Source organism: Pogonomyrmex barbatus, unplaced genomic scaffold (assembly GCF_055798465.1).
Source record: "Pogonomyrmex barbatus isolate J1 unplaced genomic scaffold, ASM5579846v1 scaffold6, whole genome shotgun sequence".
NCBI classification, from domain to species: Eukaryota; Metazoa; Arthropoda; class Insecta; order Hymenoptera; family Formicidae; genus Pogonomyrmex; species Pogonomyrmex barbatus.
The window spans coordinates 3,994,583-4,019,386 of record NW_028297160.1 but is presented as its reverse complement, the minus strand read 5'-3'; the positions used below and the strand labels follow the sequence as shown (position 1 = coordinate 4,019,386).

The 24,804-nt window shown below is 31.4% G+C and overlaps 1 protein-coding gene and 1 long non-coding RNA gene across 2 annotated transcripts in view; both read left to right on the top strand.

The window, feature by feature from the left end:
* The window catches only part of LOC105429014 (dipeptidase 1), a 100,617-nt gene that overhangs the window by 37,762 nt on the left and 38,051 nt on the right, over nucleotides 1–24,804 (top strand). The window lies entirely within an intron of this gene.
* On the top strand, nucleotides 3,475–18,453 carry LOC148935107 (uncharacterized). The gene is made up of 2 exons (XR_016140567.1): nucleotides 3,475–5,046; nucleotides 18,100–18,453. It is a non-coding gene; the product is annotated as an uncharacterized LOC148935107 (long non-coding RNA).

Here is a 24,804-nt window from a genome sequence, read left to right as displayed (position 1 = left end):
AACTGTCAACTCGTATCAATATTTACTTTATATAAAAATTCTATGATCTATTCTACGATCTGGAATATCCCCAAATAAGATTATATGAAGAAACAACATGGAATTTTTTAAATAGAAGAGTTAATATGATACAAAAGGTTTATACAAAAATTTTTGCATATATATACACACACACACACACACACACACACACACACACACACACACACACACACACACACACACACACACACACAATGTATATATGAATGTTGTACGTATACATAAATGTATGTATGTATGTATTTAGATGTGCATATGTAAATGCTTTTTCATATTTCGCTCGTCATTTTAGCATTCCCGTAATTATAATTTTTTCTAAGCATATTTGTTAGCAGAATTTTTAAAAATTTTGTTATGTTTCTTCCGTTTTACGGATTTTTAATCAATACTTATCTTTTTTTACATAGGATATATATTATTAAATCGTTTTATTCAATTAATTACTATAATTATTACTTACTGTATGTCTCTTTTATCGTGCAAATAAATTAATAGGTGGCTATAAATAATTAATTGTATATTTAATACAATTATATTATTTGCGACACACTTGTATCAGTATATTGATCAATAATGCATAACATGACACAAGATAATGATGAGAAATTAAATAGCTATAATTCATATTAGGTGACCTATTGCGTATATTACTAATTAATAGTGTGATTAACGGTAATGCAATAAAACTTTAATTTATGCGTCATTGACAAGTCACCGATATTTGCATTTGCCATTACATGTGCTGATAACAACATATTATCTTTTAACATTATCTCGATAATCCGACGCATAACCTGCCCCAATTATTTAAGCTAAACTAATTGATCCGGGGTTGCCGTTAACATGTCACCACTGCGCACCCCATAATCCCGTGAGCGTTATTATAGAAAATCGATCATAATGATGAGAAGTAACGAGAAGTCGAGAAAGTGAGAAAAAGAAATAGAAAAGAGACGAGAGAGAAAAAAAAATAAGTGATATGATTTTGGGCGTGTAATTGCATCTCTTCGCTAATAAAAGTTTTTTCTCGGTCCCTCGGGTTAGCTCTCGGGATAAATGTTGGTCAATGTGAAGTCAATCGAGACAAACGTTCACATATCTGTCTACAGCACAAGTTCAATTTACGTCGCGACGTTTCATTGACTCGTAGAAATGACATGTTTCTTTCCCTGTCGGATGCAGCAAAGGGCTGTATCTCTTGAAAAAGCCTCGCGGGCAGCACCATGGTTAATTCAGATTTACGTGGACGATGACCTCGGCTGGATGGTTCCCGCTCCATTGCCCGGGTCCTTTTAATGCTTCCCAAGAGGGATGCTCAGAATCTTCATAAAGGAAATCCGCGGTCGCAACTATGATTCTCTTGCAAACCATAGCCGGTGTCCTTTAATCTCGACATGGAAGATCCCCCGAATAAAACAAGGCTCCCGACAAAGATTCACCTTATCTCCACCTCTCTGCTTTTATTTGTAATATTTATGCCATGCGGACAGAGTACAGGGATAAAGCCGGGTTTGGCGAAAACACCGTACCGTCACCCTCTGACCAGAGTAGATCTTTTAAATCCACTGGCAAATCTTTGTGACGCAAAATATTCAAGCATCACTGTTGACTGACCATTCTCACTCATCATAATTATGCTGTTATAAATTATTCAAGCATTATATTTTTTCATCCTGATATTTTTGTGGAAGATCTTTGATATTGATACAACATATTTTAGATTTTGAAGTTATAAAATAATGTAGACGTATAATTTTTTTTTATAAAATATAAATGGAAGCTTTTATCTTAGGAATGAAATAACGTTACAATTATGTGTGAAGTCGTTGTTACAGATGTAAGATGTAATTTTTGTAGCTCTTTGATTATTTGTTTAGTTATAATTATTGTACTAGAAAACAAGATTGGATTTAGAGAGCTCAGCGAACTCTGGGAACTGTGTAAATCATTGAAAACACATGCTCATCCCTTACCACAACGCTTGCACTCATCTTTGCCACGACCACAGCAATGCCGCAACAACGACGCGTCCTCTTCCCTTCTCCCTTTATACAAAACGGATGTTTCATTTGCGGACGCCATTATTGCAAGTGAATAAATGCCGCCGCTACCAACTCTCGTCGGTGGGGTACCGGCCATTAATAACTCTCCCTAGGACGAATAACTGGGAACGCCCAAAGTGCAATGCCAACGGAACCACCATTCGCTGCTGCGTTGCACTTAGCCGAAGAAAAACATGTCACATTGTTATCGCGCTTTAATTACTATGGCGCGATTATTGAATATTCCTCTGCTTCGATTTATACCACGTACGTTTTTCTTCGCGAGTTAAAATCAAATCTACAGAAATAGAATTATTTTAAAATATTATTAATATGCTTTTTTTTTTTTAATATAACGCGTAGATTTTATATCGCTATTATTCTAACTTAATTAAAAAAATTTTTGAAAAATTTTGAAATGAAGAGAAGTTTTTGAAATGAGAGAAATTTTTGAATGAATTAATAATCGTTATATTTTCATCGTTGAATTATGATATAAGTTATAAGAGAGAAAATTAATTTATTTCACAGAATTGAAACTTTTTTGTTGGAACTATTCAGTGCTTGAAATGGAATATGAGAATATGAATTAATACAAATATTACATTACACGTGCCAGGATTGTTAAAGAGAATTTGATAAATTAACATTACACGAATGAATGTATATAATCCATTTGTACAACGTCCATTCTACAGATATTTAAACTGCACGTGAGTTGCACTCGATTTACATTTAATCCGAGCAAATGCAATCCTAATTCGGATCAGACCGGCACCTGCACTGCACTTAATTCGATGATCAGCCAGGTTCAATCAGGTCATATGCATTACCTGCATTTCGACTCAGGTGCATAGATCAAGTTCGAAATTCTGATGCGCACGAATTTACATCGCACATGCTCAATATAGATCCGACTTAGTCGTAACCGCACGTAATTCGGACCTAATTTATATTTGATCCATACGAATCCATCTCTGATGCATGATAAACCAGCGGCGATCCCAGGATTCATGCTAAGTCGCAGTTATGATCAGGGTTTCTCTCGCATCTAAGATTAAAATCACATGCAAGCAATTCCCAAATAGCTAATTTCCAAGTCTCTTTATGGACACTTAATTACTTTCAAGTATTAATGCCCAAGCCATCTCTTTGACTTTAATATTAATAACTAATTTTTGTTAAATTTGAAATTTCTTTTCTAGTCTGTTCACATATATGTATATATATATATATGTGTGTGTGTGTATGTGTGGGGGGGGTTATATGTATGTGTATATATATATATATATATATATATATATATATATATATATATAAAACAGTTTTATTTGCAGTTAAATTTGCTTAAATTTCAATGATAGAGCAAATAGCAAATTTACTTTACATGTAGTCTATTGAAACAAGTAGCTGTCATATTGCGGTTGTAAATAAGCGGATGTAAATGCAAAAGATATTCACAAACCCAAATAATATTTAAATAATTAACCGTATGTTAAATTACTCAAATAGAGATTCACATATACGATAGGATCAAAATCTCAATTGCAGTGTGTAGTTAATAATAAATAATTTTACCGCAACGTAAATTAGAAACATGATTACATTCCAATAATGATCTGATGCTTGTTTGAGTTATTCAAATCATTAATCAAACGTGAATATTATATAATCTTGGTCGTATTATTGTGCCGGTCATATTACGAATTCGCAGGTATATCTCGTTACGTTTTAATATTTCACTTCGGCAAAAATTCATGTCATTATTAATTCAGCATAAAAAATGCATATCCGCGAGCACGCGGTTGTCGTAAATCTGCCACGCAAACCATTCCGTGGGACTGATGATGTTTTCGGACACGCCAACAATGAAACTTCGTAAAACACAGCGCATACACGCATCCACGTATCACGCATCCCACACACCGACGGACGCGCGATTTATGCGAACGTATAATGCGATTTCGGCTGCCAGCGCTCACGTACATGCTGTCTAAATGCCGAACCGCATGTCGAACAGCAATGTCAAACTCGATCAAGTTTCCACCGCGCCTCGAGGTAAATATTTTCATTGCGCGCTTCGCAGCATTCAGCGAATCTACCAATTCAAATCGCAAGTGAGCGACTGCGTGCAGAGTCGTATATTTTTTCAAAAGTTGGAAAATTCGAATTTTTAATTCGCATTTGTTAGAGAATCATGTTAACAATAAGAAATAAATGCTGATGCTAAATCAAAATGGTGATACTCGGCAATACATGTATGTTGATTTAATTTACTGATAGAAATTAATTATATTCCTTTATTTAATTATTAATTTTGTTCACACATGCGTATATATGTATACATATATCACGAATATAACATATATCACGATTTTAAACTGAACAATTCTGTTTTCTATATGTAACTATTTAAAAAATAAATTCTAATTTGAATCTTTATTTTCATTATATTGCACTTCACAATATATTTCACTATTCTTATATTTATTAAAAAATAACGATGTAAATTCTAGCGGTTAAATATTTGGATTAATTATGAATTAATTATTACAAATTATTTCATCAAATAATCTGTTTAAATAAAATTACTGCGGTATTTTTATGTATCAAAAGATAAGAACGTTATGCACGCAAATTGCCAGTTGTCGTTTTCCTTCAGACTTTTTATCGGACTTTTTTTATCGCAGCAAATTAAAGAAGACAAAGACAAAGACGCACACAGGTAGTAACTATTTCTTTTGATATCGGCACAGAGAAACAGCACTCGTCACGGCTGTTGCAGCTGTAATAGGGATGTAGTAACGACCAGACGAGTGTGAAACTTGAACAAGGGAGTGTACAAGCTTTCAATGACCCGTGGAAGTAGTCTCGGTTCTCACGTGTGCATTGATCCCTTACTTTTTACGGAACGGAAGAAAAGTTTTTCGCTCTAGTTTCGGCTATCTTGTTTCAACCGAAGGTATGTATAATTACACAAGCGCGGTAACTCCGAAACGTCCAGAGAAACGGACCACCGGTAATTAACAACAATGGAAGTAATGAGAAGGAAAGATACTTTATCTGTGAGCAATACAGACACTAGAAGAAAATTATTTCACGAATTAAAGTTTAAGCATTCATGACAGGGAGCGTTTTCAAAATTGCAATAATCATAGAACTTCTTTATTTTATGTAAATACTTCAAGTTTGTAGAAAAATTATGGTTGATAGAACATCATATTATTTTAACGATTATTTGTATCATTTTTTATTTGGATTATTTTATTTTCTACATGCTAAACTACGTTCCTTACTTAATGATTTCTAAAATGTAATAATATAGATTAATAATATGTGTGTGTGTATTTTTAATAACAAGTATAATTTTGTTTAAGTATAAGTTTGTCATTTTTGAGCTGAAGTTTTATCATTATTAAGCATTATAAAGCATTAGAACTATTTGAATTATCTTTTATCTTACTTCTTATACATATCCATATTCTACATGCTTGATTGAAAAACATCGAAATGAATTTTTCTGATTCATTCTAACTCATTCGACCGTCAGATCTCTCTCTAGGCGATGTAAAGACGTAATAACGACAAACGTGACTCCGAGAGTGGGATAAGATCTTTCAATGGTGTATGAAAGCAGCCTCGACTCGTACTTTCTGCGCGTCTCTTATTTCAAGCAGAGGGAAGTTGGGCCGCTTCATTCTCGCCCGACTCCATTCTATGGTCGCTGCTGTATATAATTATACGGGAACAAGAAAAAAACTGCTCGGAGCACTTCATCAGACATATTTCTGAGAATCTCTGTGCTATGCTAAAAAGCTATGCCGTCTTTTGCATTGATAAACTCTGCGAGAAATGGATTGTGTCGGAAATGGGAACAGATCTGAGAACGCTACGCGAACTTTATAAAATCATGTTTAATCTTTCTAGTTAACTTAGTTGGGTCGATTCCAGCAAGAAAATTGTGCATACATAAGCATCACGGAATACTCTAGGGAATTATTTTTTTTTGTATAATTGCATTACACGAAATTGGAGAGAACGCGAGATTACGCAGGAAAAAGTCAACTTTCATTTTCCGCCTGAAAGAGACTGCGTAATATCCTGAGATTTATCTGTATTCCTCAGTACTGAAACTTTGCCACAAAGAGAGTATTATGAAAGTTTCACTAACTTATATATTAATTGAAGCGAATCATAAAGTCAAATGTAACAATTTTTGCTTTATTGTGTAATAAAATGCGTCTGAATCTATTTAAATTGAATAAAGTATTTAATAATAATATTGCTAATTATGTTATTTTTAGTACTAGCAATAGCTATAAATAGCATAAAAACTTGATAAAACAGCATAATTATGTAATATGATGAATTGGACGGATGATTAATTGGAATCAATGCAATGCATTATAAAATATTGCATTGTTAGCATACATACTCATATACATCTGTATATGTCAGGTATTTTAGATTTATTTGTTTAAAAATAATCTTACTGAAATTATTTAATTTATAAATAATAATAACCAAAATGAAAGCAGAAAATAGAGGATATTAAATTATAATATAATTATAATCTACTTGTGACGTTCAGATGAACAGAGAAAAAGAAAGAGCAATAAATAGAGAAACGAGAGAGAGAGAGAGAGAGAGAGAGAGAGAGAGAGAGGCAAGAGAGGAAACAAGAAAGAGAAAGAGAGAAAGAGAGAAACTATATGGTACATTCATTTTTATTTTACAGCAGAATAAATTATCGCAGTAAATTTTTCATTGTCAGACAGACTGCATTTTTCACAGTATTATCATGAACTGATCATAAAAATTTTGTAATGCATTTTAACAATGCATTAGCAATTTTTAAACGCATATAATATAATTTTTATTTAATATTTAATATTCTTTTACAATACTCGTCAGCAGTGGTATAATTTTATAATAAAGTTTGTCACACCAACGTAGATTCTCTAAAATTTATAATGCTTTTGGAATAATGAAGCAGAACACCATGATTCACAATATATTGCCATATCGATCATGTTTTACTGGCACCGCGGTGCACTTCCGGCTGCTTTTGCACACGATGCCTTTTATTTACACCGAAGTTGCCGCGTTTACGCTGCCGTCAAGCGTACCAGCGGACACGACCGTGCGATTTACAAAAATTCGGAAAAAAAGAACCATCCGTCGTCTACCGTCAACCGGTCGCCATAGCATCCGCTACAAATTTTGAAAAAGCTTCGCACCGCATTTCGCTCGCATGCGCGCGTCATCGCAAAGCCGCATGAATTCGCTCGCGCGAATATTTCCGCGGATGCATTCGAAAGCGTTCTCGCGGCATCGCTGCTTCGGCGGCGCGGTATTAAATTACACGCCGCGCCGTGTGGATGGCCGACGTCAGTATGTAATGATATTACATTGAGTTCTACACACGTCTCGCACTCCGCTCTCAAATATATTAAATGCGAACCGTAAATGATGTACATTTCACACGCGTAACGTCGACAGTTATCGCGGAGGACGTCATAATGCGCGTGTGAGTTATCGTCGCGTAATAATATCGCACGAGTACGATCAATTGTGACGAGGCCGTTATCATTAATGTCGAGTGCAACTTGTATTTTATAAACTGAGGCTAAAACAATAAAGTGCAATCTCTCTTATCTGACAGTCCAATATGTATGGAATCTAAGAATCCGAAAATCCTGAGAAGCCAAGCGTCTTAGGAGACTTAATTAGAAGACTTAAAGAACAGACTCTAAGTACTTTACAGATATGCGAATTTGCGAGTGCAAGAAGTTGGGGAACTGGAAATTTCAAAGATTTGAAAGCTTTAATATCTATAAAAAAAAATAAAAGTATTTAATGAATAAAAATAGTATTAAAATCTGACGATATGAGAGAAAAGAAGAAAGATCTCTTCATAGCCAATAAAATAAAATAATATACGTATATAAAAAGATAATATAATATAATAATATAATATATTGTAATAAAATCTGAAAATTTATAATCTTATTAAAATTTATTTAAAAAAAAATAACAATTTTAAACGATAACAATGTATACATATATATTCATATAAAACACTTGAAACAAGGAGGATGTTTTAGATACGGTTACTGCTTTGAGAGAAAAACCATGGCTTATACTCCAATCGATACTGAACAGCACGGAATTAATTTCATAGCAAGGCTCAATGTACGTGTAACAGCTGGTTATAGGACGCAACTTGTTACAATTTGCGAATCATTAATATTGTAGTAACAAGAGCCCAAAGTAAAAGCAGATCCACTATGAAAGGAAAAAGAAGGAAGAAACATTTGTATAAAGTATTTCGATGAAACATCGTTGTATTATTTCTGGTTTCAATTCATTAAGGTATATAATTTGTTTTCTAAAATATTTCTTATTAAGAAACAGCAGTTGTGCTCTATAAATATTAATTTATAACGACGGATTACCATTTAATATAAATTGATGAATTGTTTTAAAGAAATAGATTAAATAAGAAGTTAACTTTTTATTTGTTTTATAAAATTGATGAATTCATTTGATTTTTATAAATTCTTTTTTATAACGAAGATATGTTCGCGTTTAGTAGAAAAGATATAATTAGATCAGATGTAATCAGTAAAAATATAATTGTGATAAGATTAGTGAAAACTTACGTATATATATTACAGTCAGACACAAGTAGAATATCTCAATCATTATAACAATAATAAATTTTTGAAAGATTAAATACAAAGTTCTATAATATAAATTTTACATTTATTATTATAAAAACTGTAAAAATATATTCTTATATTTTGTACCATATATATCTAATATATCATAAATGTTTTTTAGTTATTTTTATACACAATTACGTACTGAGAAGTAATTCTACTAGTAACCATTTTATAATTCTATAATTCAAAATTTAATTATAATTTTAATTATAATTTTATCATTGAATATAAAAAGACATAGTTATGGATAATTAATGCAGATGCATAATACGCACATAGTAGTAAAACACGTGATTAACCATTCACGAAGCCTTATGACGATATCGGAAAAAAAGCGCGGAGCTTAGTAAACCTCTTCCTTTCCTCTATTCCAGGTTACCCGTTTCCAATATTAAAACCCTGTCTCTGTCGTTTTTTCTTCTCTTTATATCTTCGCTTTAAGCGTCGCTCGCATCGAGGAAATTTTTGCGGCACGTAAAGTCCACGTTCAAGACGTAACTGACTTGCTCGATCTTGCTCGCGATATTGAAGAGGAAAGAAGGAAAGCCAAAGTAATAGATAAGATGGGTTCGAAGAACGGGAAAATGGAGTTACATAATCTGCATGGCAACGTTGATGCCAATGGCATCATCGACGCCGCGTCTCCGAGGTTCTTTGAATTTTAACATTTCACTTCCGTGACTCGTTATCGATAATGCCTTCCGAGATCCTTGATAGCAATGTCGTTTTACAATGTCGTTTCACGCGGTTCTGTTTTCTCAGAATAATATCAATTTAATCTTGATGATAAACTTGAAGAAACTTTTGGAAAAATTCGGTACTGAAAGTATAAAATGCCGTTATCTTCTTTCCCTGAATTGTCGCTCGTTTCTTTTAAACAAAGTAAAGTAGTACTTAAACGCCAGTGTCTAATAGCATCAATTTATTTCTTGGAAACTTTACGTTATACAAAGACAATAATACGAAATTACAATAAAGGAAACGATAGCGGAACGAAGGAAAGCAAAACAAGTACAAGTCATTCATTTTAAATATTCTTTTCAGGATTCAATGCGCTAAAATCTTACAATAAAACAATAAAATAAATACGAAAAACGCAAGTGATATATTATAGTATGTATATTTTCTTTTAATAAGTAATTTTCTATTTTATATAAAAAAAACATAAAATATCACTACCAGATTCAACGAATCTGATTAAATCTCAAAAAATAAGTGGATGAACGCAAAGGATATTCTTTCATTGCCATTCACAGACATCAGCAATGAGAGACTCGTGTCGTCTAAAACAGCTCGCGGCATTTTGTATTTTCAGAGATTTAACGATATACATGTAATTTCCCCTCGTGATGTATATTCGAATTTGACTAGCAACATGCCTGTCGTATTCGCGTGAGATACCGTCTGCTCTTCCTTTTTGCGCATCGCTTATCAAGCCGCCCGTTTCGCGCACTTTCCTCCTGCATCCGTGATTTAACCCTCGCAGGTACAATTTACTTTCCACGACCTTCTCTCTGTGAAACTGTTCTATGTACTCAATGATGAAAGTCACGGTGAAATTAAATGAAAGATGAAACGAAAAATTCATTTAAAAAATATATCAAAATTATAAAATTATTTTTAACAAGCAATTACGGGAATAATTATTTAATAAAGATAATATTCTGTAGAAATTCTATAGAAATATTCTATAGGAAGGAAATAAATCTTTATTTATATATTATATAGTTTACGCAAGTAGTTTACAATATAATTTTTAATTACAAATTAATACATATTATCCTTTTTATTTTTAAGTGATTACCTTGAATTTTTTTTTTTTTTTTATAAAAGATACTATTTAAGATTAAATATTCTGATTATAATTTGAGTGTATGACGTGACAAGAAGACAAAATTTATTTATAACTTTTTGAACTCTTGTGGAAAGTGCAAAGACACTTATTGGGTTTTCTGATATTTATACTTTGAGACCAACTGAAATATGAGACGCGAGACAGCGTTATTGCGCTACTATCTCTTATCTCATCTCATACGTAAAACGTACTTTTGATAGAATTTTGTACTTTAATATCCTGTTGCTCGCTGTTTCCCGCTTCCAGGATCTCCGTCGGAGACACAGGACACAGCTCTCACGGGAAACCTCCGGGCAGCCGTTTCGTTCGCCTGTTCGTTCGTTCGTTCGTTCGTTCGTTCGTTCGTTGCCCGTGCGCAATTTATTTTCTCGACTCTGCTCGTGATTTCTGCCGCATACGCCGCCAAGTCGTAACTGCCATATTTGCCGTATCTCGTTTACGGAACGATAACAGAATGACAGAAATTATTTCTTGCGCATATGACAGATTTAGAATGACACAAAGCATCTGTTCACAATTAGTTAAAAGTTCAATGACCGATAAATGTACAGTTGTTGAATTAACAAGAATAAAAAATTTTTGCTAATTTTTAACATAAAATTTAATATTATAATTAAATCACAAATGTGTTGAATGAAATATAATATCTTTCCATGTTTTTTCTACTTTATATTACGTTACTTAATATTTCATATTGCATTTCAAGAACGTACAGACATCAAATACATTTTTAAATATTCCAATTTAACTTTTGTTACGCAGAGTTATACATAATAATGTAACAGTACCTATAAAAAAATGGATTAATATATTAAAAAATAAAAAATATGTATATAAACTTAAATTTGTCAAGCATATATATGAACAAGGTAAGTTTAATTATAGTGAAATGTTTGAAAGATGATAAAAGTAAAGTAATAAGAGCATAAAACATATACAAATATAATTCATTCTATTGGAGGCCGGAGATAAAATTGTGTTTCGCAAATAATCGTGCACGTTTCGTGCACGAGATGACACGATAAGGCTATCCCGGTCAGACAAAGACAAAATATTATTATAAATAGACGAGAGAAAGAAGGTGCCATGCATGAACCATTTCGGATAACAGGATATTCGGTATATGGGAGATGAACAAAAACGCTGTTGTTTGTTCCAGCATACATAGGTCTTGTAATAGATGCGCAAGGGGTCGTCAAGGTTTCTAAAAAATTAACAAACCCGTCGTAGAGACGGTGTTGAGTTAATGGCTGCTGCAATATTCACCAGCCGAATGAAGTAGGGCCTTTTCAGCGAGCTTGTCAGACGGTTCTCGCGATCACGAAACTGTCGTTCACAGTAGTTGACTTTAAAGTCGCTCCTGCTACTGCATCATTTCTAACAGATTCAAAGTAACCGGGAAACAACAACACGGAAAGCTTGTGGAAGTCTCTTTGAATTTTTAAATATAAGTTGCATACAAACATTTTTTCCTGCAAAAATTCAATTATTTAGCTTACTTTATTAAAAATACTTACAGAAAAATATAAAATTAAAATTGTTAATTACAGTATATATTTATTTAATATTTTGTTGATTAAAATTAATTATTACTAATATATGTATACATATTTAAATTTCTAAGAAGTATACGCAATAATATGCTGCTACTAAATTATTATCTACTGTAATTTTTAAAAAATTGTATTATAAATTATTATTATTAAATTCTAAAACAGAAACATGTTCGAGTTGAATTTTATATAAACTGAGGATATTGCATACGTTGCAAAAGCACTATCTCTCACGCATCGTCTCAGAAACGAATATCTTCCACGGCAATATAAATGAAATTGAAAGTGTCGCATAATTTAGGTGCATGTTCGTTGCTCGTTTCTCGGACGATGGGAGGACAAGTTCCTTATGGGCAAGATATTCTTTTCTGGAATGTTCTCGTAAAGGAGATGTACGGGATAAAAGTGTCAAGAATGTCCCTCGAGACATTTTCACGAGAACGCGATAGAATGAGCAAACCATCAGTATAAAGAGAAAAGAAAGACAGGATAGAAGAAGAAGAACGGGGGGGGGAGAGAAAAAGAGAGAGAAAGAGAGATAGAGCGTAGGAAGCATATGTCGTCTGCTCTAATATAAACCTTATCTCGTGAATTTTCCGTTATGGTGCCTTTCGGTGCGAAACGCAAAGTCTCTCATCCCTACGGCGAGTTACTCGCCATTTTTACGCGCAAGTCCGGTGTTCGTTTTATACTGCGCGCGAAACGCCTCGGACCGTGTTATTAAAATGAATTTTGTAATCCCGTTTCTGTAAGAGAAATGAGATCAATTTCATCTTTATTCATACGTACGCACCCGCGCGCGCGCGCATGTAATGTATACTCACTTCGTCGACGTCTTTTGCACATCTACGGGAAAGCTGCCTCGTTGGAATGATAGCTTCGTTGATCGTAAAAATAAAATCGTAGATCTCGATGAAACATAGCTATCTGCGAACTTGTCCCCCGGCACTTCATTCGTTCACCGACGCCATAAGTAAATGTGATCTCGTTCACGACACATTCCTCGTCTGTTGATTATCCCTTAACGTATTTCTTCGCGCCGCGTTGCTGCGTGCTGGCGATCGTAAAGTACGATACAACTCTGAAAAATATTATCACCCATTCAACCTGACGCGACTCGTAAACGCTGTTCAGAAAGTGTCATGAATCTTATGTTCTATATATATTTCACAAGAAAGAAAACAGGATCGAGACATCTTTTATCCGCCATATTCTTCTGCGCATACTCTCTTATTTTTTCTTCGTGATGCGCGCCGTATCGGATATTCTGAATGCATACATTATAAAGAAATATAAAGAAATATACTTTATAAAGAAATATATTTATTGTCAATGTGGTATTTTTCTTACATATAAGGCAGTTATATTGTCGTGCACTGAAATATATATTTATGCAGCAAAACTGGAAATATTTATTCGTAAGATATTAAATAAAATGTTTTAATATTTTTATGAGCCTTTAAATTATAGCTGCGACAAATTTGTAATCGCTATTTTTATAATTTTGTTACAATCTATATAAACACGATTGGTACATATTGTAAAATAATACATTGTGCTATAGAAATAATATAAACATTGTTACATTTAAAGATAGAATACACGAATCAGAAATGTAATCCACATACTTTATGTGTCACTATGAATTGCATGCACAAGCAAATCAATTTAAGTATTAAATAACAATATCGTCAATATATATTTTATTCGATCTTATCTCTGCACATACAATTTATATCTACCATTGGATTGTAACACACGTTTCGATGCCTAGCACATTTACATTTTGCGTAAACGTGATTTATATGAGAATTCACATGTTTTACCCGACGCGACACATGGGATTGATACTTCTTCATTACAGTGTTGGATTACTACGTTTTCAGTTTATGTCGCTACCGGAGCGATGTATCGCGCATAAAGAGTGTATGCTGTTGCACGTTCGAGACGCATGATGGATAGTCAGACGTAATGAGGGAAACACGCTAGATGTGGTGCAACGTCAAGAGTTGTTGCGAGTTCCAAATGAAGCAAAAATAAAAGATTAAAGTAATAAAAAAGAAGAGTGCATACAAAAAAACATACTCGTCTTTCATTGAAAAATCTGATGCACCGTTGTTACAGAAAATCTAATTACGATTATATTTGTCACAAAATCTTTTTCCATGAATATTTCAAAATTACGTAAAAATTAAAGCTATAATTATAAATTATTAATCTGTATTACACATTTTCCAATAATAATACTAATGAAAAAAATAGAGATTTTTGTGAAAATATTAAAATGTAAAATATAATGTAAGAGAAAAATCTGATTATTTTTTTTAAAAATAATATAGATGTTGGTATATATAATAAAATTTAGTTATTGTAGCGTGATATATGTGACGTGCTTTAATAATTTTAATTCTTAATATTTTGCTGGAAATCTGTTCAAATAAAATTTTCCAGTCCTTCATCTGGTTAACAATCCATTTCAAAATATTTTCTCACCGGAAGAGATCAGATAAAGAAATAAAAGAAAGCTTGATAAAACAAGACCAAATAGTGCGAACGAACAGCGGAGTTGAATGAAAGGACGGAGAAGAACCGTTCGTAAATAGGACAGATGGTATATATGTGTAGTTCACACTGCTTGATCGTCTCTCATTGCTTTTATTTCTATATCATGTCTTTCTCTCGGGACTCAGATCCTGTGATTTCTTTGCGCTTTGACGATCGTATTTTGACAAAGCGTGCGAGAAGGAAATGGATGACCTGTCTTATTCCAAACATTAAAAAGAGACAGCAAGTCTCTTCACGTTAGCGATGCGAGAACGCATTTCGTGTAAGCTGAGCGAGATGGGCACGATATGTCCATCGTGTTTTTCTCGTTTCTTCGCAAGCGACACGGTGCATTTCAGATGTGTGTAAAGCAACGACCGCGGGTTGTTTGTGGCATCATATGACAGGTCGTGGTGTCGAGCGAGCTTGCAACTGCGAAACCTTCCGGTTAACGCGCAAAGCCAGATTAGAAATGGTACTAACAAAAATACTACTGCATTAATATAAGTACCTAGATTAAACGCACTTACACACACAAAACAGTGGTATCATAAAAAGAAAAAAATTTGTATCTACATATTTCATTTTAAAATCCTAACATTTTATTATCTTTGCTTAAATCTTTTTCTCCGGCATTGTTTTTATTTTAAATTTCAAACTATGAGAGAAAAATATATAATTTTTTATATGCGCGCAGCTTTTAAAAATTTTACTTTTTCCTGTGATTATGATAATTTCTTTACACTAAAATTATTATTTTTCTTTCATTTTGCTTGAAGATATAAAGAGTTAGTTAAATATTAATTGTTTATTTATCACTTCGATATAATTGTTCATTTTGATATTATTTTTATTTATTAATTATTTTTTTATTTATTATTTTGTTTATTTTAATATTACCTTTATTAGTTAATTATCTTGATATTAATTATTTATTTGTCACTTTCGGTATAAAGCAAATTTAGAATAGCTACAAATTTAAACATATTATAATTTGTAACGTATATTTAAACAATGCAAATGTGACAATTATAAACTCTAATATTAACATTAAGCAAAGTTCAACACGTTCATTTTCCATTTATGTGCAAATTTCTCTTCTTGAAGAATGTAACATTAATCAAATTTGTGTAATTAAAACTTGCTTAAATGAGCTTAGCAAAGCAAAACTTTGAAGACAATACGCCAAGAAGCGAGAATATTTGTTCATTAGAAAATTACGAAGCTCCAAATTCAGCGTATGAAAGATGACTCAAAGTATAGCTTGCGAAGCAGCAGGTACTAGAAAATTCAATAGTTAGAAAGTCGAAGAATCTCTGCAAACTTTGTTTGCCTTGTATTTCTGACGAAACTACATAAAACATGCATAATGTTCTGTTTCATATCATAAGAAAGAAAGAAACATTTCCCAGATAGAGTGAAGTCAAATGCATCAGTCTGTATACGTATGTATTTTATGAAACGCATCGCACTGATTTGTCGAGAAATGTCTGGAAGAAAGATATTTGTTCTTGTTTTCTTCCTGTAACTAGAGCAAAATGTAGACTGATGTAATTTTAACGGTGAAAGTAATAGTATTTCTCTTTAACCGACTGTAACTAACTACTGGTGCAAATTTCACCAAAAGTTGGTTCACAGTTTGCCACACGTGGTCACCAGCGAATACATTCAACAAATTCACCACCGTCACGGTACGAGTTATTTATGGGAATGCAGTTTGTAGCCCGCAATTGCGGCAGAAATAGCCGGTATACGTTTGCTTCGGTATTTTGTGCTTCTTCCAGCTTAAGACACCGCGAGCTAATCCTTTTACCAGCTTGACCGAATCCGCTGAAACGGATTGCCACCTCGTGTTAGCGTTGAGTTTTTGTCTCACCAGTCCTTTTCTTTCCATTAGATATTATTGTTTCGTCTAAGCGCTTTTATAGCGATGGATACCGTTGTTGATAGTAAAAAATATATTTTCTTTAACTGCTTAGAATAGAATTTGGATATAAAATAAAATAAAAACAGAAATACAATTAAATTAAAAAATAATTTGATATGATTAAAAAACAAACTATTAAAACAAGAAATGATAATAAATAACTTCTTTAAATTATATATTAACAGATTTTTAATTATAGAAAATAATTTAATTATAAAAAACAATTAATATAATATATTTTTTATATTAGAATGCAATAACACTACAAAAATTTATATTTTGAAACAGAATTAAAAAAGAATAGAATTTTTGATACAACATTTCTTTAAGAATTTATTTTAGTATTTTTCAAGAATTTATTTTAATAATATCTACATACATGTACAATAGAAAGTTAGATTGTCGTTTGCCCTAAGGAAATAAATCTTAATGCCAATATTTCGTGAATATTATAATTATATGATATGATAATAACTTGCAAAGCATTATATAATTTACATAATATTTTAAAAATTAATTTGTTATTTGTATTGTAACAAGAAAATTTTATTGAAAATGTACTAAATTTGAAAATTCTAATATTTCTAGAGACAGTAAATTGTCTATTAAGTTCAATATGAGAAAATAGAAATAGTAATATTGGACTTAGTGGACTTGTATTTTTTGTTTCATTAAAAAGATCTATTGCTAGTTTCGTATGTTGACATTTCCTTCTGATGTAAATATATATAATTTAATATATTATATATATATATATATATATATATATATATATATATATATATATATATATATTTTTACAATCAGAATATAATATGATCTAAATATATATATATTCACAACAGAAGTAAATGTCAGCACACGAAACTAGTGATAAATGCAGCAACGATCGCGCATCTCCATCAGGATATATGCATTCATCATTATTCTATTTGATTTTGTATTCATTTCGACTTTTTTATGCCTTTTTTATTGAAAGCACCACATTGTCGATTTATAATAATATATCCGAGACAAGCAATTTAAAGAAAGAAGCTAAAATTTCAAATAATTATAGTTTTCTTAATACTTAAATCTTTATTATAATTATAAATTTATTTTTGGGTGACAAATTATTTGTTTTATTTTGCATAATAATTATAATTATTTATTGATTATTGTGCTATGTGGAATATGGCATGACGTGTTTTAGGATATATAACTTTTATAATATAACTTTTAATTAGATAATATTTGCACAAATGCAAGTTACTTAGTTAATTTTTAATTGATTTTAATAATAGAAAATATTAAAGTTAATATTACGATGATAATTTTATATAAAGCGTGATGTAGAAAATAAATATATGTTCTTAAATAAATCTATTTATCCTAATCATTATGTCATAGACAATATTTCCGATTGCAGAAAGATATTGCCACCATGATGCGAGCGAACTATTATTATCAGGAGGATCTGCAATGCCAGCAACACCCGTCGGAGGGATGATAAATGTTTGTCCCTATTTAGCCTCATTACCAACGATTTGTTATGTTGCATACGGTCGCGTCGCCTCGTTGAAATACACTTTTACTCATCAAAAATGTTATTTTTGATCTAGAATACGTTTTTACTTATTATCATTACTATTATTTTATTTTTATTTTAAGATAGTATCAAAATTACAATGCCACTTTGTATTATATATTAAGTTATGTCAAATACAGATGATAGATATGTAAAACCCGATAATACACATATGAAATAATTAAATTAAAGAAATATAGTTAAATATTTTTTTTATTAAAAAATGTTTTTTAATTTTTAAGTAAAAGATATATATATAATATAAAAAAATGCAATAATAATATCAAAATAGTTACCGTCAATTTATATTAGGATGAATAGCTTTTTATTTATAACTATCAATAAAAGACCAATCATATCGCAGAAAAAGGTGCAATCATATGATTTGGCAAAATTATATAAATGAAAATAAATATATATATCTACGAATATTATTTATTTTTTAAAGTACATATTCTATATATATGTACTTTATGCAATTTTTTATCTTAGCTTTATAATTCCAAAGATCAAATTTTTTTTACCGCTCTATTTTTCTTATTAACTTCACTGGAAAGCTCATTAATATCGAATACGGAAGTTTGTGGAAGATATAGAACCTGCCAAATGACGAAGTCAGTAAACACGAGCCGCAGACTTGGCCAGTTAATCCGAGATTATAATGTGCAGTATTCTAATATGAATTAAAATGTAATATGCAGCAATGCAAATTTATAGAAGCCTCCTTCGGTCCTCATGTACATTTTCGTGCGTATGATTAAAATGCGATTATACAATAGCTAATTACTTAATGGAAATAGGTGCACTGAAATTCTCATTATGGAACGGATGTTAATCGATGAATAATGATTGGATTTGACAGATTTTTAAGAGCTCGGAATTTAGTTGGAAAATGTCAATTTTGCTTTTTGATAATATAAAATAGAATACAACCATATCTAAATGCCAAATAAAAAAGTGATCTTTTCGTGTTTTCCGTGTTAAAAATATCGATTTTTATTATTTATCTGATCGTTCTTCATGATAAATAAATAAAACTAGCAAAGATATAAAATTTAGACACGCCTTGAAACTTTGAAAATTAGGGAATAAATTAAATTTTCATCAATTTTCATCTTTTACCTCTTTTCATATTCTTTTAATTTAATACCCGTTTCCCACTAATTAAACATTTCTCTAAGATATACCGCATTCGTTAAAACCATCGAACGCATCGCGATTGAACGGATATACAGAATTCGTAATTAGCAGTACGGGATTACGCGCTGCGTCTGAGCGCCGTATGTCATTTAATTCGCTGAAAAATCCCATTCGATGGAGGAATGAGGGTTCAATTACGACGCGTTCAACGATTCAAACGGGTGCGGCATTACTGGATGTGATTATCGGGACGCGGAACGATAGAACTGTCGCACGGATTCTGCATCATCCGGCCGTTTTACGACGAGGAAATCGTGCCAACTATGGTGAGCCATGAATATTTATCAGCTTCGAGGGGACAGCTCGGTGGTGGCCTCGCAAGAGTGTCTGGCATTGATTTGACCGGCTCTGCAAGTTCGGCATTGTATACGGTGTTATTAGCGGCTTCCGAGTAATCAGCGTGACAATGTCAAGCTTATGTATTTTGTGGGAGGAGAAGGGGAGATAACAAGATGAAGGATACGAGAACGCATGTAATTAAACGCATGGCATTGCGAATATTTAAACTTTTTTGGACATATTTAAACCTCTTTTGACACTCGCGAATATTTTTCCTTTGACAAACTGCAAAGCTGATGTTTATTATTAGATAAAAATTTGCTACTTACGAACATTTACATTCTATATCCTTTGTCATCTGTTTTATAATCATATATTGTATGATTAAATATAAAGAAATCTTAAAATTATATTTATAGATATTTTTTAAATAAATATTTTTAATTGTCACGAAAATGTGTTTCGTAATATCTGAATTACAAATATTCTCCATAAAAAAATTTCATCAATTAAAATATTTATTGAAAATAATCTTTATAGAATAAAAATTTTTTTTATATGTGTTGCACATCTACCACTTGCTGCTAATAACCTTAACAGAATTTAAATTTATTTGCTGTTCACAATACATGAATAATTCATAATAACGTACACGTCGGATCGTTAATTACCACTCGATAATCATATTTTAGTTCTTAACGGGATGCTGTAACCCGAGGCTTTTAAGCAATTAATGGGCGCTGTGTTAAAGGAGGGGATATCGAAAGTGCCGGCGACGCAAATGTGATTTCCGACATGGAAAATTGAAGGCCCCAGTCATCGCGCTTGCTGAAAAAAAGCGGTTTGGCTTCCGGTGGCTGCGACGGGCAAAATAGATAATAAAAATTTTATTAAGTTTTTATACCTTTGAGTGCTTATCTCTCGCTTTGAACATATATATTTTTGCATTAGAAATTATTTTAATCTTATTTTAATAAAATAACAGCGTTTATTATTTGAATATCGAATTATATGTGTATGTTGTTATACTATAATCAGTTCTTTTTATAAATATAAATTAAGTTTATAAATTAAGTGCAGTTGCTATAAGTAGGTAATACAACAATCTTTTTTTCTCTTAAAGAGACAATAAAAATTAGCTAAAAATTAAAAATTAAAACAAATTTATTTAATTTGACAAGTCATTGTAAATACTTTAGATTATCTTTTTTTTATTTCACAAAACTCGTCGTTATGTGCGTTTCCACTTCGAATGTGCACTCGTACATCCTGTGAGAGAAGAGTTCGTTCGTCATCGCGGTTGGAGACAAGGCTGAAGACTGGTGGCTGCCACAAAGAGAAAGAGAAAGGCGTGGCACTTCCGCATGTGCTCCATCCTTTCGAGGAAGCTGACGTAATTTCTACGCTGAATCAGCAGTCGGCGCGAGCAGTCAGCGAGGCGCCGCGAGGAGAAAAGTCCATTAAATGTCCGACGAACAACGTCGCTTTTCTCCTTCCTTTGCTCTTCGCGTTACGTCCACGATATCCGCCGTTACGGTCGGTTTATATTCCTTCCAGGGTGCAGGAATATAAACCGGCCCTCAGGTGTGCCAGCTTCTGATCCTGCGTATCGATCGTGTGTGACTCTAAGCCCTTTATGGAAGGGTCTGAGCACACCTGGCAACCTTCAGGCGTCATGGTAATGCAGCATTAGCTACGTTTTTCTGCATGATCGAACGATAATGTAAACGTGATTACTGTGCGCATCGAAAATGTCCTTGCAATTTGGCAGGATGGCGAAGCACTTTGACAAAATTTACGACAGCTTTATACGACAATAGTTTTGATTTGTTATCTGGAAAATCTCACAAAGAGATTTTAAATAGAAATGATTGTTTATAATAATTAGTAGTATAATTAATATAACGGAATTAATTTTGTTGAATTAATTAACTGCCACATGATTATTTAACTAACGAATTCTGCGGATCGATATTGTGGATCATAAAAATTTCATCATTGTGTGGAAGATAATCAATAGATGTAAATTATTAAAGGACTTGCAACGAAATTTCTTTATTCAAATATTCATCTATTAAATCATCTATTAAAAAAATATCTTTCTAAAAAGGATAAAAGAAAAAAAGATTCCAAGTCTTCAAAAAAATGATGTTTTATGAATGTTTTTATAATTATATGAATCGAATAAGTATAAATAAGAATTATTTAAATAAGTATTTTTATATTTTAGAATTTTTAAATAAGTATTTTCATATTTGGATTTTGTATTGCAACATTTCTATTCATAGAGCACGGAGATAAAGTTATATATTTTACAAATTTTATTGTTAACTAAATTAAAACTTATTGCTTTTAAGAAAATATTTTTGCTCTCTTTAAAACAATAAAAAAGAATTAGAAATTTATTCCACAAAGAAGCATAGCAACTTGTACTTGTGAAACTATAACTTATAATTTAATTATACGATTTTATTATTTTATTTATTATTTTGCTTATTTCTATTTAAATTCCCAAACATTGAATTTTTTCACATTATGTTTCTCATATATTTTGTAATAGTTTTAATTTTTCTTTTCCAATTACTTTCATGCGTCTTTTTAGAATAAATTTTGCGATATTTTCTCTCTCAAGTGGCAATATATTAAAGTAACTGCAATCTGAAGTATTAAGTAAAGTATTTTATCTCTTCTCTGTCCTTACTCCTTTTTACACGACACTGATGAGGTGCACGAGTAGTTCGTCGTCCTGCTCGCGATTGATCCTTCTTTTCTCAAGAAAGTACTTGAATTTCTTCTAAGCCTTATCAGCTTAATTTCTGTATCTCTCTGAAGTGAAAACACTGGGTTCTGATACAGACTAATTTCGCATGTTAAAACGAATCTGGTAATTTTTTCTGGATTTGTTCTCTAACGTTTAAGTAAAATTTGATGGCATTCCGTTTGATATACTGGGTCGACCATGGCAAACTAGGATGCAAATGCATTAAGATATGCGGATCGAACTTTGATGTGCTTCGAAAAGAGCTCTACGGAGTTTCGTAGAGACAACTACTTCGCGGTTTCCCGGACACGCTGACGATGAATATTCAAATTTACAAATAACGTATTATCAAGTATATTAATAGGAAAAAATTTTATGTTTAGTAACAGTTTTAGTTTAGTTTTCTGATTATTATTAATGCCATCTTTGATACTAATTTTTATAATATAGTGATTAATTGCGTGATATTACAACATTAGCATAAAAAATATACATTAATATGAAACTTCCTTTAATTGAACGATTATTTTAATAGAACCTAAATATGTGCATATATCTCTTATAATTTTTAAATATTGAAAATTAAGTAAAAACTGTGCTTTTATATTAAAAGCATCGTTATAATATATAATAGTTTTATAGTAATTTATAATTTTTATTATAGTCATTAAAAGTTTGTAAAATATAAAATATTTAAATTATAATTTTATTATAATTTTATTAATAGATTATTATAGATTATTATAGATGCATATTAAATTGAAAATTTGTTTTATAATTTTTGAGCAGAGATTAATAACATAATAGAGTTCCTTAACGCATGCGAAATAAAAAAACCTTGTGTTATAATACTTTGATATTAATTAATTCATTGATATTAATTAATTCTTGATGAATATTGTACCTTTTGGTTCATTTAATACCATCTAAAATTTGTAAGTCAACGAATGTTTAAATAACAGTTATATTGAACGTCAATATTTGTGTCAGCCGTTATTAAAATCACGTATTCACACAACGCTTGCAACCCAGCATGCAAATAATCACATCCAAATCGACATCCGCATCCCAAACTTGTTTTACGCTCTGCGAAATCCGATCCTTAAATTCCTACAAATACCTTCGAGCTTTGGCGATGCTTCGTTTTAATAACTCTTCGGTTTTAGCACGCAGATCGAATTTTTCTGACAAAATGTGACTGTCGAAAAAGTTCCCAATTTTATTCCCAATTTTATTGAAACTCGTAATTTGTTTTTATAAAATTAAAAAAAAATCTAATATTAAACCCAATTTTTATATTAAACAAATCTTAAAAAAATCTTAACTAATATATTTAAAAAATCCTATTGCATTTAAATATTTTATTATAAAATTTCATATAAATATTTCATATAAATATTTATTATAAATATAAATATTTTATTATAAACTTGACGAACGATGGAAGTCTTTTTAGTAATGCGGTGTACTTAGCATCTTTGTCATTATCGCAGAAAAGCCTCGGCTTCGGTTGTATGGTACGAATCTAAGGAATTTGAACAAAGCGATTGTGAAGAAGGGAAAACACGCGATCAGATCTCCGTGATTTCTCCTAGTCTGGCCGGAGATGAATTGACGGAAATCACGGAAAAGAAATAAGAATCGCTGTAGAACGGTCGTACCTTCTCGAGTTCCAAACTCGAGCTCTTTTTTTTGGCAAGATGAAAGCACAAGAGCCGAAGGAGGAACAATAAACGAACGTATTGATTGACGATCGGATAGTACTATCCTATATAGTCTAAGACAAAATTTCAAGAAACAGAGAGAGAGAGAGAGAGAGAGAGAGGGGCAATATATATAATTTTATATAAATTTATATAAATAATATATATTTTTATTTAATCTATATGTTTTTCATTTAATCTAATGATAATTACATTTTTATCATGAAATTATTTTTATCATGAATATATTTTAAAGTATTTAATAATTTTATAAATATAATAATATCAATATAATAATTTGTATTATTCATTAATTTATCTACATTTTGATAAAGTAAAATAACAATACACAAAATACTGAACAGTAAAATAACATAAAGTTTAGGATATTTAAGCATGAAAGATTAAATGCAAAATTTCAACAAATGCAACAACAAATAAACAAAAATTGTTAATAATAAAAGAAATAAAGAAAGTTGATTTAATTGAATTGTTTTAACCATTTCTTGCAATTATATTTTATAATGTTTGTTGGTATCTTTTTGGCAGTGATTAGATAGAAATTACAGGAAATGTTACCGCAATCGTTCCACTTAATTACAG